The following is an 18828-nucleotide window of genomic DNA, read 5'->3' as shown; positions in this document are numbered from 1 at the left end:
AGGAAAGATGATAGATGTTTTTCTTGTTTGGTGCTCATAAACAGCCTATAAGGACCTGTATGACAGAATATAATTTAAAAAGTTTGTTTATTAAAGTTATTTGAGACATTAAGTATCCATCAAGTATATTTCTAAATTCATGCATAATGACTGTGGCTGTTTGGAGGGTACCGCACCCACAAAGCGCTATACTATAATCAATAACTTCCCAAGCCCATTATTGTAAAAGAAAAAATACCATTTCCATCTGAAGGCTGCTGAGCTGGCGGCTTCACCAGAAAATAGCCACATATCATTCTCGCCCGACAACTAGCATGATGAAAAATAGTTAACAACTGTCACGGAGCAATATTGATTAAGAGTGAGAATGTGATCGTTTTGGATTAACTCACCTGTGCTGTCAGCTCTGCCGGGATATTAATGCATCATCAAAAATATGGATTGTTGCTCATTCCATCCTCCTGAGAAGAGAAGTATGACAGTCATGAAAATGGTATACCTTCCATATGGGAAACCCATGATTGAGACCCTTTGCTCCAAATTATAGATATCCATTATTACCTCTGACACAGATTTAATGGAGCTCCGGACGTGGCATTTCAAATTTCAATTTCCGTTGATTAAAGTTGTCACAGTTAAAAGGAGTAAATGTGGACCAGGGAGACGTCGTTCAATTGAAATGTCTCACTCGATAAGGTGCAGATCAAAATGATGGCGGCAGTGCCAGACAATCGTGTGACACAATGGATTTTGGCCGAGCAATCAGGAGGGAAACGTGGCAAAGAGCAAGTCGGAAACAGACATCCTGATGGGACATTTGTCAGTCCGACCACGGACAGAGTGGATGCCCGTACAAGTTATCACTGCAGGGCTTTAAAAAAAGATAAATACTGTATAAGGTATAAAACAAAGCAGGATGTGGCCAGAGTCAAGGGATATATAATCACAAACAGCCTAAGGACTAACCTATGTCACTCCATGCTTATTGGGGGCACATCCCCGCCAAAGGAAGAAAGTCATAAATATTGCCCTACAGGTAAATAGCCAGTGGTTCTTTATTATTCTGAGTGTTTTTCTCTGCTTTTTCCTCTTGAAAATGCAATATATATCTGTACAATTCCTCTCATGCCTTCTTCCCCTTGAAGGCATTTAGTCCCCAATCCAACACACCGGCTGGTCAACGGCATCTTCAGCAGTGATATTAAAAAGTCTCAAGTCAAATAACCCCAGACACACTAATGCTCAAAAAGTCATACATTAAACATAGGGGGGAGGGGATAACAAAGTAATATCTTTTTGTTTATTACAGTGTGGAATTCATATAAAAAACTTAATATAGAGGATGTCCACAGGAGGATTAACGTTAAAGTAAAGCAAGTATTATTACAAATGTATAATTTTTCAAAACACTTAAATGACGGGATGTAGGAATTGACTTGACGGCTTGAAAATGGCGCTTTGGGGAGATTTTAATACATTCAAGTGTTTCCCGAACATTCGTTTATTAGTGATGGACTGCCATGGAAAAATTTGGACCAGACTCAGCTACTTTTATGACAGCTTCTCGTCCATTATGGTGGCATCTCAGTGTATTCAACAGTGTTGAAGCTGAGCGTCCATTGATTTCAATGTAGGAGCACAGAGTGGGTGGTTCCACTCCACTGGATAAATGCTCGGCTTTGTCCTGCCCATCGGCCGCTCAGCGTCTCTGGAAGTGTATGGAAAGTGGGCTTGGCCTCGGTTGGCCTGGAAACTGAGCTTACTTAAAAGGAAATGGATATAATGATTGGATAATCTCTTGGATCTTTTTTGATTGACAGCAAAATAAGCCAATCAACCATCTAGAAATGCCAGAGCATTTTTCAAGTTTAATTCCGTTGTTTCAAGTTGATATAGGGACTGTTACAATCCTCTAAGTCCGTGGTTCTCAAATTCCAAACGGCTCGTCTGGAAGAAGTATGAAGGAAGGCAAGATTGCTTTATAAATATCTCTCCAATGCCTCCACAGTTTGATTTAAAAATTTTGGGACACAAAAGCAGGTCCGAATAGGTAGGAAAAGTTGGTTTTGCATTGTACGTTCGCTTTAAAATCAGTGCAAATAGAGCATAGAACCCAGGACATATTATGACTTAATTATGACAAAACTAAAGACAAGCTTCTGTTATTGAGTTAATATACCCAGATATCACAGTTTCTTGTCTCACTCCATGCAGTAAATCTACAGCAAGACAGAAAAACGGCATAACCACACTAGTGTTATGAGAGTAACATATGTGTTTGTGTCTGCGCTCCTTTAAGAATGGCAGTGTGTACTGTTGGGTAAGTGACTTCAATGAGTGAGTGGAAGAGTGAAGAGAGCAAGCGGTAGCATGTACGTGCAGCAGTAGTGGTGACCATGTCCTGTTGTGTCCTACAGAAATAGGAATAAAGTGACCAAATTATCACGAATCGAAGGTCTCCTCCTTCCGACAGGAAAGCAGAGCTTGGCAGACCCATTGTTGAAAACATTGGTCCTGGAGGGAACGTCTCCCCTGCGTTCCTCGACTACGGTCTGGGTCTAGGAGTCGAACAGCAAGAAAGGTGTAACACCCGGTAGTTGATACTGTTATACTGTTATGTGATGGGAGGGACACGCTAACAGCCAATTGCTCAGTGACACTTCCTGTTTCCTGTTCACTGGGTTCCCAAAGCGTGAGTGACTATATGAAACTAATATTGCTTTCGACCCAAAAATACTAATATATATTGAAAATTTGATGGAACCCATTTTGTATTGATATCTAGTATGTGTATATCGTGATATATATATATTTATATTGTATTTTCAGCACAGCCCTATACTGGCTCGTTAGCTCTGCGGCGATAACGGTGTTATTAGTGATGCTGTTGTCACGTTAAAATTAGCAATAATGTTTGAAAAGGGCATTGGACTCTGTGCGCTTCTGTTGGGATGCTGCATTACTGACAAGATGTTACTTGCACAATATCATCACCAAGCACATGTTGCAGGAGGCTGCAAATGTATTCATTTACAACCGATAGATTGTTCTTTTTCTTTCTTTCTTTTTCTAGTGTTTCACCGCTCACGCTGGAACCGGTGGCATTATGGAACCGGGTTTCAGTGCCCACTACTACTAACACTACTGTATGTCGGTAACTCCATGTGCTGTTATTATATGTGGTTTAAAAAATACATGAGATAGTCGCACATTTCTTTTTGTTTATTGACATTTTTGACACAACGTTAACAGAAATACAATGCAATACCAATCAAATGTTCTTTTTCCCCCCCCACGTCCCCAAACATCAGTCAAATAAGTCCAGGCAAATATTGATATAAAACTACAGACAACTGTACTTCCGAATGGCCCCAACATGGTGAAGCAATACAAAAAAGCAAACAAAAGGCTCATCAATCATCCACAAAAAAATATCTAAAAATATTATATATCAGTATAATTTATATACTGTATATATAAAGTTTAAAAAAAAAAGTTAAAGTACCAATGATTGTCACACACACACTAGGTGTGGTGAAATGTGTCCTCTGCATTTGACACATCTCCTTGATCACCCCCTGGGAAGTGAGGGGAGCAGTGGGCAGCCGCGGTGCCATGCCCGGGAATCATTTATGGTGATTTAACACCATATTCCAACCCTTGATGCTGAGTGCCAAGCAGGGAGGCAATGGGTCCCATTTTTTTTTAATAGTCTTTGGTATGACTCGGCTGGGGTTTGATATCCCAACCTACCGATCTCAGGGCGGACACTCTAACCACTAGGCCACTGAGTAGGTATATATAATATATAACATCAATCAATTAATCAATCAATGTTTATTTGTTTAGCCCTAAATCACAAGTGTCTCAAAGGGCTGCAAAAGCCACACCAACATCCAAGGTTCATATCCCACATAAGGGCAAAGAAAAACTCAACCCAATTGGATGACAGTGAGAAACCTTGGAGAGGACCGCAGATGTGGGACCCCCCACCCCCAGGGCGACCGGTCCAATGGACGTCGAGTGGATCTAGCATAATAGTGTGAGAGTCCAGTCCATAGTGGATCTAACATAATAGTGAGAGTCCATGTAAATAATACATGTTATATTTTATATTGCTACTATTGTACATTTTTAGTCTACTTTAAACCTGCATTGTCCTTTCCATCCTTACCCTTTCCATACTTTGTAACTGAGCTACTGTGTGGAACCATTTCTGGTGTGGATCAATAAAGTTTGTTAAAGTCTAAGTATAAGTCTAAGTCTAAGTCTAAATCAACCATGTCTCAATCGGGGCCAAACTGGAGGTCAGTCTCCTTTACATATTTTAAAAAAGCACCCCATACTTCTTGAAATTTTACAGAATAATCATTCAATTCAACCTAATTTTCTCCAATTTCAGGAAATAAAGAATATATCTGATCTTGTAGGTGTGGTAGGAAGGCGCTGCAGCATTCCAGTTAAGCACAATAAGTCTTGCAGCTGATTGATTGATTGATTAAAACTTGTATTAGTAGATTGTACAGTACAGTACGTATTCCGTACAATTGACCACTAAATGGTAACACCCGAATACGTTTTTCAACTTGTTTAAGTCGGGGTCCATGTAAATCAAGTCATGGTAGCTAACAATGTAGTGAATACCACCAGATTCTTTTTGGATTTGTTGAAAGAAGATGACAGAGGGGCTACCCCGAACAGTCCTCTCAGAGGATTCGGTTCAATCCAAAGATCCAAAATTGTTGTGACGAAAAACTTTTTCAGTTTTTGAGTCATGGTCAATGAAGTAAATTAGACGTTCATACAATATTGTGTATGTCTGTGACAAAAGCTGCATGAAAAAAATAAATAAATAAATAAATAAATACTTGTTCCACTACAACTGTATTTGAAGTTGTTTTTAGCAAGGTGAAAAACCAAAAGTCATTTGTCGTTCTCAAAACTACTTCCAGTACCACTGAGGTTTGCACTCACACACACCAGCTGAGGTAATATAAGCAGCTTAGCGAGTGAGAACTCTTGAGGCAAAGGATGTAGCCTCAGTGCCATCTTAGCCAAATATTGCAACTCTGGACCACTGAGGAGAGGATCATTTCTTCTGACAAATGATAGCATCAGTGGTTGACGTTGCTGAGATACTCTTGAAAAAGTGACACAAAAAGCAGTGACAAGCTTCTCGTCATTCTGTGTGCAGGCAGCTTTTAATAAATACAGGAAATTCCATTTCGAAATTGTCTTTGTTTGTGGACTAAGTCTTGGCTTGAAACAGAGTGGAGACGACAATAAACAACACTATCAGCAACTAACCAGAACCTCCCGAGCCCGTCACAATCTGTGACAATGTGTTCCGGCCAAGAATGCCAGGCTTTCACTTTCCCTCAATCCGTTTTTTTTCCCTTTTGCTTTTTTATCAATTTGGCTTGGCATTGCATGAAATAAAGTGTAATTAAACAATGATGCATTCCTCTTCCTCTCTCTGTCCTATTGACTTTGTCACAGCGCTCATCCTCTCGGCAGTACAAAGTCCCACGTCGAATGCCAGCCGGGGGAGAAGGACTGTTGTCACACGTCATTTGTCCTATCTCGCCTCTTCGTCAAAGCGGCGGCGTGGACTCAGAATAAAGCAAAGCCCTGTGTGATGACTTTTTACTTAGAGCAGAAATATGACTGAAGCCAACTCGCATCTATTAAAAGTCTTGAAGCTACTCTCTCTTGATGTCGTAAGAGCGGACATTTCTGCATTCGACACAGCGCTTATTTATCAAGTGTGACCTTGTGTGCTTAAGAAGTCCACTAATGCTCCTGAATACACAATAACATTGTTGCGTATGCACTTACATACCTCACATTTCAGCCACCATTTCATTATATATTCTATTCAACAGTGATTCTCAAACTGTGGTACACCAAAGAATCACTGAATTAAGTGATTAGAGTTTTATTTTCCTATAAGTAAAGAGTTACTGTTCAAACTGATGTATAAAACCACTGCCTTGTTTTAATGAATACTTAGGCCTACATAGCTACTAGGGGTGTTGGAAAAAATCGATTCGAATACGTTGTGCGATTCAGAATCGATTCTCATTTTTAAAAAATCGATTTTTTTTTTTATCAATCCAACAAAACAATACACAGCAATACCATAACAATGCAATCCAATTCCAAAACCAAACCTGAACCAGCAACACTCAGAACTGCAATAAACAGAGCAATTGAGAAGACAAAAACACGACACAGAACAAACCAAAAGTAGTGAAGCAAAAATGAATATTATCAACAACAGTATCAATATTAGTTATAATTTCAGCATAGCAGTGATTAAAAATCCCTCATTGACATTATCATTAGACATTTATAAAAATTTAAAAAGACACAGTGGCTAACACTTGCATCGCATCTCATAAGGCAATATTTTCACAAAGATAAAATAAGTCATATTTTTGGTTCGTTTAATAGTTTAAAAAATGTACATTATTGCAATCAGTTGATAAAACTTGTCCTTTACAATTGTAAAAAAAATTTTTTTTTAAACTACTACTCTGCTAGCATGTCAGCAGACTGGAGTAGATCCTGCTGAAATCCTATGTATTGAATGAATACAGAATCGTTTTGAATCGGAAAAATATTGTTTTTGAATCGAAAATCAAATCGAATAAAAAAAACAAAAATTCGATATATTATCGAATCGTGACCTCAAGAATCAATATTGAGTCAAATCGTGGGACACCCAAAGATTCACAGCCCTAATAGCTACTGTATTTTAATGATAGTCATTATGGTTGTACTTGGAGAGCCAAGTGTTTTCTGAGGTGGTACTTGGGGGAAAAAAATGTTGAGAACTATGTAACACAGACAACTTGGATATACTGACTTGCTACCCAAGAATGTACAACCATTATTCTCAACAAAGGAGAAATGTAACCTAGGGGATTTTTTTATTTAAAACATTTGTATATACGTAAAACACTTAAGGTATGTAGTATATCGGTATACACAGTGATGGGCAAGCAACTTAGAAAATGTAGTAAGCTAAGCTACAAGTTACACTCGATTAAATGTAGCCAAGCTACAGGGGAAGCTTTACCCAGAGTATTGTACTAAGCTACACGGCAAAAGTAGCTTGCCACATTAAAGCTACATTTAAGAGTGTACAAATGGACACAATAAGGGTCCATTACTGTTAACTATCTGTCATTTAGCTGGGGACACCCTACAACTACCTCTAGAGGTCCCCACACCCCACTGTATGTATTTATTTAGTTTGCCTTTTCTTTGGCCTATAATGTTATTCTTTTTTTCTGACTATAGTAGAAAAACAGCCTCTATCTACATCAGGGGTCGGCAACCTTCAGCATACAAAGAGCCATTTGAGCCCATGTCCCCCCCCAAATAAAACCAACTAGAGCCGCAAACTCTGTTTGATTCCTAAAATTACGATAACACCACTTATAGTTTTGTTACACGTATGCTATAGAATTTATAAAATCAAAGACTTAACGATTCACTTTTTTTTTTCCTGAGTATAAGCAAATCACCAAATTATTTTGAACATTTGAAAAAAAATACACTGGTCCTTCCCTTAATTAATGAATTTGGAAAAAAGTCAAGTCGCGACAATATTCTGACGGAATAGAACTGCGGCATATTTCATTTGACTTAAAAAGGGAAAAGAACAACCTTGTCATCAATGAATTAAATGTTCTATTTTCATCAGAAATGTTTTTCTTTTTTGAGCTTATGGGGGGTGGGAGGGGGGCTGGTTTGACCGCTAAAAACAATACAATTGCTTGGCAGCAAGAGATGACGCACAGGGGCTGTGACATACGTGAATCCCTTAAGGGGTGATGGACAACTGGGCAGTGCCAGTGGAGCTGCAGCCTGGCACCGTAGCCCCCACTCCCTCCCCTCTGTTGCAAGTCTCGAGATGTATGTTGTATTATGTATATGTGCTTTGCTATGGAGGTTTTTTCCCACTCCAGAGTGGGCCCTCTTAGGAGCCCAGTCTAAATTGTATTTTTTTGCTCATCCTCCCCCAGCGTTTAAAATTCTTCCCATCTTTTACAGGGTGCCTTGCGGCGACCCATCAGCGTTCCTGTTCTGTAACCCTGTACACTGTTTGTTTGTCTAATCTTCAACGGGTTTGTGCTGACAACAAAGTTTCATTGCACGAGTGCAATGGAATAAAGACCTACAAACCTACCTACCTACCTTCGATCGACAATATATCAAAATGTTTTATTATGATATGATTAGATACCAGAACTCTCCAAAATAACAACTGTTAGATTAAAAATAACTAAATAAATGTAAGTAATTAAGTAACCATTATTTGTTGACATTTTGTTTCAAAGCCAAAGGGAGCCACGGTGGTGGCATGAAAGAGTCGCATGTGGCTCTAGATCCGCGGGTTGCAGACAACTGATCTATATCTTCAAAAAAATAAAAATTCATTTGTTTTTTGGGAACCGTTGGTAATGGTTATGTACAGTAAAACCTTTCATGAACTCAACTCACCTTAATATGTGTCCCTAAATTTGTGTTCCACGTCTTCGATGAAGGGAGCAGTTATGATTTTGGTTTACAGAGTAAAGAACTACAAACTAAGGTTTTGGGTATTTTTTTTTTCTAAACACATACATTTGTATAAATATGGCCAAGGACACGCATTCTTGTGGGTTTCCTACACGTTAACAACATCACTAAAGGAAAAATCTAATCTGCAGGAGAGAATTCCTCTGCCATTTTCATGTATATATTTTTTTGGAGTCGTCAGCTTGAAGTGTCCGTCTATCTCAGACTTTCTCGACGTTTGTTTGTGTGAGTGTGTTTGTGTGTTATGATTTAGCTCACTAGTTTCGATGCCCTGCTTTATCTTTTCTTCTGATTAGCCAGTCCGTAAAGTTTCGCCCAAACGTTAGCCAATTGTGACCCATCATACGAACACCAACCAATCATCATGTATTTTCTCCGTATGTATGGATATTGTCATTCATCCAGGTCATTGTATTTTCCCCATATTTCTTTGGGCCTGGATTTGCAGTTCGTGTTCTCTCTTTGTAGCTTGTAGCTTTAGTGTAAGCCACCTAGCTACAGGAAAAGCTACTAGTAAAAAAAAGGAGGCAAGCTACTGGAAAATGTAGTTAAGCTACAAAGCTTTGCTACATGTAGCTTGTTACTCCTTATCACTGAGTATCCATCTATATACGTCAGGGGTGTAACGGTACACAAAAATTTCGGTTCGGTACGTACTTCGGTTTAGAGGTCACGGTTCGGTTCATTTTCGGTACATTAAGAAAACAACAAAATATACATTTTTTGGTTATTTATTTACCAAATTTGTAAACAATGGCTTTATCCTTTTAACATTGGGAACACTTTAAGAAGTCTACCCACGTTAATCCACATTAAACTGCCTCAAGTTGTTGCTTTGATTAAATAAAATGACAAAATCTTTTTTCTACATATAAAAAGTGCAACATTAAACAGTTTCAAGTCAACTCATCATGCTTAATTTATTACAGCATTTGGGAAGCCTGTAGTTGACTATTGTTATACACACACCCACATGCACACACACACACGCACGTATGCACACACACACAACAAAATGAGCTAACGTAACGCTAAAAGCTAATTCGCCTTCACCTCAACCCAGAACTATGAGCGAGCTGAGCTGCAGTTTCTAGAAGGTCAACGGGCTCATAGTGAGGTTTGTAATAGTTGTGACTGGGAAGTGTTTTTCATAATTTGGGGAGTGTACGATGTCAGCTGCTCAACTGCTAAACACATATCTGCTCATCTCGGCCGGAGCACTGACTCCGTGCTTTCTGAATACGCACTGCTGATTAGCTGTTACATCGCTCTGAATACGCACTGCTGATTGGCTGTTACATCGCTCTGAATACGCACTGCTGATTGGCTTTGTATGTAACCAATCAGATGGCTGTGTGGGCGGGACAATGCTGGGTGCTCACTGCTCAGACAAAGGCAGAAAGCAGAGCAGCTTGTTAAGTTTTTAGTTACAAACTCGTTTGATACAACCTTGTACCGAACCGAAACCCCCGTACCGAAACGGTTCAATACAAATACACGTACCGTTACACCCCTAATATACGTATGATCTACCACTTGTCCCTTTCAGGGTCGAGGGTGGCTAGAGCCTATCCCAGCTGAATTCAGGTGGAAGGCAGGATACAACCTGGACAAGTCACCACCCTATTGCAGGGCCAACATAGACGGATGTGGAATTACATTTTGGAATGGATTAAGCAAAGAAGTCAAACAACGTACTAATAAATTCCAGTTTAAGAGGCTGCTCAAACAACTTGTGTTTAAAAAAATCCGGGAAAGGGAATTTTGATAAAGGTCTTGAACTACATTGAAAATGAGAATCAAAATTTAATCGAATTGTTAGGTGCCCAAAGATTCCCACCTCCACTGTATAGAGGGTTTTGGGTTTTTCTACTTTTCCCGCAATGCATTACCAGTGGCCATTATGGTAAACTTTGTTTGTAAACACACTTATTGTTGTTGATCATTTATCCATTTATGCTAACAACGTCGGCAACATATGTATGGAGTTATATTTGTGTCTCAATTATGAGGTCGCAAAGCCAAATTTTGAAAACATCCATCCATTTTCTACTGCTTATTCCCTTTGCGATTGCAGGTGTCGCTGGTGCCTATCTCAACTACAATGGGGCGGAAGGCGGTGTACACCCTGTACAAGTCACCACCTCATCGCAGGGTGATTTTGAAAACAGAATAATATATTTTGCATGCACAAACATTGAGACAGCGTGGCGCAGTTGGGAGAGTGGCCGTGCGCAACCCAAGGGTCCCTGGTTCAATCCCCACCTAGTACCAACCTCGTCACGTCCGTTGTGTCCTGAGCAAGACACTTCACCCTTGCTCCTGATGGGTGCTGGTTAGCGCCTTGCATGGCAGCTCCCTCCATCAGTGTGTGAATGTGTGTGTGAATGGGTGAATGTGGAAGTAGTGTCAAAGCGCTTAGAGTACCTTAAAGGTAGAAAAGCGCTATACAAGTACAACCCATTTACCATTTTGAAAATAAATTTAACTCAAGCGAAACATAAAAATGTTTGGGCGAATACAAATGTGTTTTGTGCACCATAAAAGTGCATGTTTGCCAACATCCGTATCCATCCTGATTGGCTGCTTGATGTCCAATTACATTGCTTGTAACGTTCTCCCAAAAAGCATTAGTTTGTGCCTGAAGGAGGCAATTGTGCGCCAATTCAGCGTTTGCATCTTTCAAAAGGATCCAGGCCATGCAGTCGAGGAAGTGTGGATCCTGGAGAGAGTCCTCCAGCCGCAGCTGGAGCGATGTGAATTGGGACGGTCTAGCCTTCACTACGCATCCTGGTTGTATCACGTGTTCACATCCTCTGGCTTGCGGTCAGGTCCACAAAGAACTGAAAGGATGGACCGTCCTAACGAAATATTAAATTATGAAGCAAATTCATTTTAAATGTATCATGTGTATGTGTTTTGCTGTGGGCAGATTTATCTCCTGCTTAGACATTTTTTTCTAAAATAAATTTTAAATAGTACCTATTCTCTGCAATATGGCCCTGCAATGAGGTGGCGACTTGTCCAGGGTGTACACCACCTTCCGCCCGATTGTAGCTGAGATAGGCACCAGCGTCCCCCGCGACCTGAAAGGGACTAAGCGGTAGAAAATGGATGGATGGATGGATGGATGTCTGCAATATAGAAGTTTTACCACATTTACCACAGAATTTAAGAAAAAAATCATTGTTTGTTCTTTCAATTGTGCTTGTAAATATTATGTAAAATATAATTTGAAATAACGGGATGTATTCCCGTGTTTTGGAATAATTGCAATTAAGGCATCTACAAACATCTAATATAAATAGTTAAAAAGGATTAACTATTAGAGTCATGGTCGTTCAACATTACGATAGTCGAGGTCTCGTACTTCAACACATAACATAACTCATAACATTATCATCACCCCAGCTTTACATATTTGGTTTTACAAGTTTTAAATGAATAAATAAATCAATACTTAAATTTTTAAGTCGCTCCTTGCGCGCCGCCATGTTGAAAATATTTTTTCAGAGCAATCCAACTGGACATCAAGCAGCCAATCAGAGTGTACATTTGTCCAGTTCTCTGATTGGTTCCTTTTTTGGCACAGTGTGTCAAAACTTGCGTGGGTGCAGTTAGAAAACAGTTCTGAATTTCCAGAAAGGGGAGGTTGAGAAAGAGGACAGGGTCGTGATAGAGGGCATCGGTCTGACTGCAGAAAGCCATAATTAATGAGTGTTAAAAAGGTTAATAGCAAACAACCAAAAACTTTTTTGTGCACAAAATAAACACTTGTATTTTTTGCTAGTGTTTCATTTATTTTCAAAATATGTCTCTACTTGCAAAATATATTTTTATTTATTCAAAATCTGCCTTTGGAACCTCAAAATTAAGACATAAATGTCCCTCCATACACAGTGCCAGCATTATCGGTAACAATGGATGAACGATAAACAATAATGAGCGTATGAAATGAGTTGTGGAAAATGTACAAAAACCTTAAGCCCTATACACTAGAGGTGGGAATCTTCGAGCATTTACAATTCAATTAAATTCCGATCCTCATTTTTAAGGAGCTATATTTTTCATACCCGCACATATACCGTATTTTCCGCACTATAAGGCGCACCTAAAAACTTAAAATTATCTCAAAAGCTGACAGTGCGCCTTATAATCCGGTGCGCCTTATAGTGAGGAAAATACGGTACTGTAAAACATTTTGGATTTAGGTCTAGGAGATTATTAAGAAAAACAGTAATAAAGTTAATCATTCTGAGATGAGGTAGCAACTTGTCCAAGGTGTACCCCGCCTTCCGCTCGAATGCAGCTGAGATAGGCTCCAGCGACCCCGAACGGGACTAGCAGTAGAACATGGATGGATGGATGGAGTAATAAAGTTATAAATTATAAACAGAACATTTGCTCTAGCATTTTTATTTTAAGGATTAATTTATTTTTAAAATACAATGTCTGTAATTGCAAAATATGTTTTTTCAGAATGTCCTCAAAATCTGCTTTTGCAACCTCAAAATTAAGACATAAAAATAACTCTGTACGGGTGCAATCGTCAACTGTCAAAATCAAAGTGGAAGAAATAAAACTCGCTTTTATGGCATTTTCAAGCTTATTTCTAGACAAAGAGAAGCGGCTAAACAGAATAGTGAAAAGCAAAGGTGAGCATGGATTGCTGCAATCAACCGATACAATGTGACGTTCTCTGAACAACGTTGTGTTTGTTCAGATCATTTCATTTTAGGTAGTTAAGAAAAATGTTATAAGTACAAAATAATCTAAAAAAAAACATGACAGCCCTACTTTGCATTAACTTGATGTGCTTGGTCAAATGCATTTGATAGTAGTCGTTTTGATGAAAAAATAGAACTCATTATTCTCATATAGACTGTAGCCTTCTCAAAAAACAAAATTGAAGCGACATGGACAGCATTTTTTCAATCCTGCCATACAGTCACAGAGTGCTGAGATGACCTTAGATTGTTTATCTGTGATCATCCTGGGTGTCAAAATTGGGTCAGATCATTTTTGCGAGTGCATAACTCTAGCCTTGACAGCACAATGTCCACTGGGTTTATACAGATAAACACAAACGTCACAAACCCATCTTGAAACAAACAGGTCATAGCTTTCTAGACTCTTATATTTTTTTAAGTCTTGTAAAAAATGGGCTGGGTTGAAAAATTAACTGCTGCAAATTCCAGACTACAAGCCGCTACTTTTTTCCTACACTTTGAATCCTGCGGCTTATAACAAGGAGTGGCAATTTAATGGATTTTACTTTGCTAAATAGTTATAAAACCTAGCAAACACACAGAGTCCAGTGTCCTTACATTTAGGGCTTTCAAACCGGAAATAAGAGTGCTGTTCATTCTTCGAGCCGTCCATAGCGTTCTACTCATAGGGACTCTTCTTTCATAACTCCAAGCAACATATGTAAGTTTTACAGTAAAACTAAAACTTTTTGTATTTACTAAACCATACTATGTGTTATGTTTGTAAGACTGTTTTCATGCATATTTGTAAGTGCTATCATAATGTAATGACGCTAGCGTCATTAGCATGAGCTAATGTACTAAAATGTTTATGAGTGCCTGTGTTAGCATTGACACCTTACAATGTTTGTTTTTTTTTTATATTGTTTCAGTTTCATAAATTCCTGAGTAAATTCACCAAGACGTCACTGTGGAGTTATTGAGTCTGTTTAGCGTTTTGGAGAGCTAGCTTCCGCAGCTAGTGGGTCCATGACGATGACATCTGTTTTGTTTGATAAACCGATTTACTGCCATGTTACTGACACTGTTTGGAAGCAATTAAGTTATGTAAAACATTAACAGATTCTTTCTTTGTCAACAACTAATTTCATCCATTTTCTACCGCTTGTTGAAAATGGATGAAATTAGTTGTTGACAAAGAAAGAATCTGTTAATGTTTTACATAACATGACATATATATCTGTGGCTTATAGTCCGATGCGGCAAATATACGGAAAAATATTGTTTTCTTCTAAAATTTGGTGGGTCCGGCTTATATCCCGGTGCACTCTATAGTCTGGAAAACATGGTAGTTCACTAAGTCAGGTTATGAAACATTGGGGAAGATGTTGTGATCTCTACTCTACTCAAGACTTGTCGTTCATGTAAGGATCCGCACCTCCGTACGTCTTTTTTTTACTCCTTGTACTGAGTGAAGGACTTTTTATCGAGTGACTCAAAGTATTTCTCCATTGTACAAAGGCCGGTGCAATGTCATTGACACGGAATATCACGTGTGCATTGAATAGCACTATTACTCTCGGTAAACAAACACTACCAATATGGCGGGATAAAGATACTTCGGGCAAAAAAATAAAAAAGCTCTACCCTGGATTGGTTGACAGTCAATCACATTACATATACAACTATTTAGACTTGCATTCAAACCTACGGATCATTTAAAATTGATTGATTGATACTTTTATTAGTAGATTGCACAGTACATATTCCGTACAATTGACCACTAAATGGTAACACCCGAATAAGTTTTTCAACTTGTTTAAGTCGGGGTCCACGTTAATCAATTCATGGTACAAATATATACTATCAACATAATACAGTCATCACACAAGTTAATCATCATAGTATGTACATTGAATTATTTACATTATTTACAATCCGGGGGGTGGCATGAGGAGCTTTGGTTGATATCAGAACTTCAGTCATCAACAATTGCATCAACAGAGAAATGTGGACATTGAAACAGTGTAGGTCTTGGGGCGGTTTAGCTCGGTTGGTAGAGCGGCCGTCTCAGCAACTTGAGGGTTGCAGGTTCGATTCCCGCATCCACCATCCTAGTCACTGCCGTTGTGTCCTTGGGCAAGACACTTTACCCACCTGCTCCCAGTGCCACCCACACTGGTTTGAGTGTAACTTAGATATTGGGTTTCACTATGTAATGCGCTTTGAGTCACTAGAGAAAAAGCGCTATATAAATATAATTCACTTCACTTCACATTTAGTAGGATATGTACAGCCAGCAGAGACCATAGTGAGTTCAGATAGCATAAGAACAAGTATATACATTAATCGTCAGTTTAATCATCAATTAAACTCATATGCATGTATTTGTAATGTGGCTGGAAACTGCAGTACTCCTAGGTAAGGGGTCAGCAAACCAAAACGTTGAAAGAGCCATATTCGACCAAAAATATAAAAAGACAAATCTGTCTGGAGCCGCAAAAAACGAAAAGCCACATATAAGTTTTATAATAAAGGCAACACATGATGTCAGTGTCTATAATAGATGTATTAGCCTACTATCAAAATGATTTTAAAAGTCTTACATAAGTATTCTAATGAAAATCACACGTGATGTAAGTGTATATATTAGCTATAAAAGTCTACTATCAAAATGACTGTGTCACAGGCAAATCTTCTTTGACAGAAATGTTGAAATTTAATAGTTATTCTACCCATTTTTACAACATTAGGAACCATTAGTAAATCAGAGGCTACTCAAAAGGTTAGATAATTGATACTCTTACTGGCCTTTAATGGCCAAAGGTACAGATGTGTGTCTCCAAGTTAAAAAGAAACGACAGGCTGTCTTCTTTTAATAGATGTATTACAATCTTTGGAACTCTAGGTAATGTTTGCTGTGGTCTGGAACAACATGGCACACAAACAAGCATCTGAAATGCAGCCAATATTATATACAGATAATTTGTCATGAGACATGCAAATAGAAATTACATACAAAGAGGATAAAAGTAAAGGATATTAAATAGGGCTGCGAATCTTTGGGTGTCCCACGAATCGATTCAATATTGATTCTTGGGGTCACGATTCAACTATATATCGATTTTTTTTTATTCAACGCGATTCTTCATTCTAAAAACGATATTTTTCTGATTCAAAACGATTCTGTTTTTATTCAATACATAGGATTTCAGCAGGATCTACCCCAGTCTGCTGACATGCTAGAAGAGTAGTTGATTTTTTTTTTTTTAATGTTTCGTAATTGTAGACGACAATGTTTTGTCAACTGATTGCAATAATGTAAATTTGTTTTGAACTATAAAACGAACCAAAAATATGACTTATTTTATATTTGTGAAAATATTGGACACAGTGTGTTGTCAAGCTTATGAGATGCGATGCAAGTGTAAGCCTCTGTGACACTATTGTTCTTTTTCATAAATGTCTAATGATGATGTCAATGAGGGATTTTTAATCACTGCTATGCTGAAATTATAACTAATGATACTGTTGTTGATAATATTCATTTTTGTTTTACTACATTTGGTTTGTTCTATGTCGTGTTTTCGGTTGCAGTTCTGAGTGTTGATGGGTCAGGTTTGGTTTTGGAATTGGATTTCATTGTTATGATGTTGCTGTGTATTGGTTTGTTGGATTGATAAAAAAAAATAAAATAAATAAAAATTTAAAAAAATAAATAAAAAAAATAAAAATTGATTTAAAAAAAAATTTGAATCGATTCTGAATCGCACAACGTGAGAATCGCGATTCGTATTCCAATCGATTTTTTTCCCACACCCCTAATATTAAATGAGCTCAAATATACCTACAAATGAGGCATAATGGTGCAAATTGTACATACAGCAAGCCTAAATAACATTTTAGCATAAATTGAGACAAAGAAGGAGTGGAAGATTTTACAAGCAAACAAACTGTGGTGGCACAGTCCACACTATGGTGAGTTCAAGAACCGCCAAAATTAGTAGGACCAAACGATGTTGAACAAATACGTTCATCATTGAAGCAAACACACAAACATATTAAACAGTTGGCTTTCTAACAATTGGGAAGATTTGTGTCATGTTTGTCCTCACAAAAAAAACATACCAAAACGGAAAAATAAATGTTTCCTCTAGGGCTGGGCAATATTGGATTTTATTATTATTGCGATATTTTTATGCCATATCACGATATACGATATACATCTCTATATTTTTCCTTAGCCTTGAATGAACACTTGATGCATATAATCACTGCAGTATGATGATTCTATGTGTCTACATTAAAATATTCTTCTTCATACTGCATTAATATTTGCTTCTTTTAAACTTTCATGTACAAATGGAAATCACAACTAAGTCAATTGACCAAAACTGTATTTATTAAATACTCTTCATTTTCTGGCGGGTGACTTTTTAAATGAAAGAACAAATTAATAGTGTTGCTACCTTTTGTAATAACACTTCTGCTGCATACTTTGCATATTGCTGTTGTCTGCTGAATATCTTCCCGCTTGAAGCCAAACCACCGCCACCCTGCTGTTTTTTTGGGCATTATTTGTTCTTCCTCCATTTGTGATCAGTTTCGCACCTTCTCTCTCTTGTAATGTTACTCAACTCGCTCCGTTCCGCTCTGCTTGCGCCACCTGCCTCAGCTAACGTTAGCCATGCTCGGCGAGAGCGTATGACGCTACACGCGGGACAAAATGTGACGTATGTAAGAACGCGGGCTTGTTTTATGTCTCTGTGAGAAGGAGAGACAAAAAAGGAGTGAGAAACGCCTGTAGTGTAATGCCCGCAGCTAAAAACAACTGCGTGAGAACGTATACTCGAATATTACGATATAGTAATTTTCTATATCGCACAGAGACAAACCCACGATATATCGTTTATAACGATATATCGTTATAAACGATATATCGTCCAGCCCTAGTTCCACCCATCTTTTTCCATTTTCAATCCTTTTTTAAAAATGCTCCAGGGAGCCACATAAGCGGCACTAAAGAGCCACATGCGGCTCGAGAGAGGTGGGTTGCTGACCCTGCCCTAGGTACTAGTTTTCCTAGCAAATATCCTCCAAAATGCTACTGGTGAAAGGAAGACCACAAATCCTACCACAAAATTCAAAGCAGCAGCAGTGTGGAAACAAGTGCCTTTTACGTAAGAGTGCACATAAGCAGCCGACCGTCATGGTGGCTGCAGTAGCAGGCAGCAGCTGGAGACCACACCCAGTCTGTCTCAGCAGAGGCATCAAATATGTACGTGCTGAGCAGCCTCCAGCACCAGCACACAGGCTGCTGCTGCGGGGCTGCGGCGAGTACCCAGTCGTACAACTCGCGATGGATGTTTCCCATCACGCAGCTCAATCAGCCACCCAATGATTCATTTCACAGACACTCGGGTAATTATAGGAGACTGCTCTTCACCTCTGGGGATGAAACTGTGAGGGAGGGAACGAGAGAGAGCGGCCGGGGCGTGTGGGGTGTGGAGTGTGGACGACAGAGTGA

General features: G+C 38.7%; 1 protein-coding gene across 1 annotated transcript in view; it reads right to left on the bottom strand.

Annotated features, from left to right (window-relative positions):
- Window positions 1-18828, bottom strand: part of robo2 (roundabout, axon guidance receptor, homolog 2 (Drosophila)) — a 1004723-nt gene that overhangs the window by 972099 nt on the left and 13796 nt on the right. Inside the window, exon 3 of the mRNA XM_061877321.1 lies at window positions 393-461. The gene's annotated coding sequence lies outside the window, so the exon portion shown is untranslated. The remainder of the gene's footprint in view (window positions 1-392; window positions 462-18828) is intronic.

Source organism: Nerophis ophidion, linkage group LG18, assembly GCF_033978795.1.
Source record: "Nerophis ophidion isolate RoL-2023_Sa linkage group LG18, RoL_Noph_v1.0, whole genome shotgun sequence".
Lineage (NCBI taxonomy): Eukaryota > Metazoa > Chordata > Actinopteri > Syngnathiformes > Syngnathidae > Nerophis > Nerophis ophidion.
Note: the sequence above shows the minus strand (reverse complement) of the source record. Positions and strands in the feature narration are given on the sequence as shown.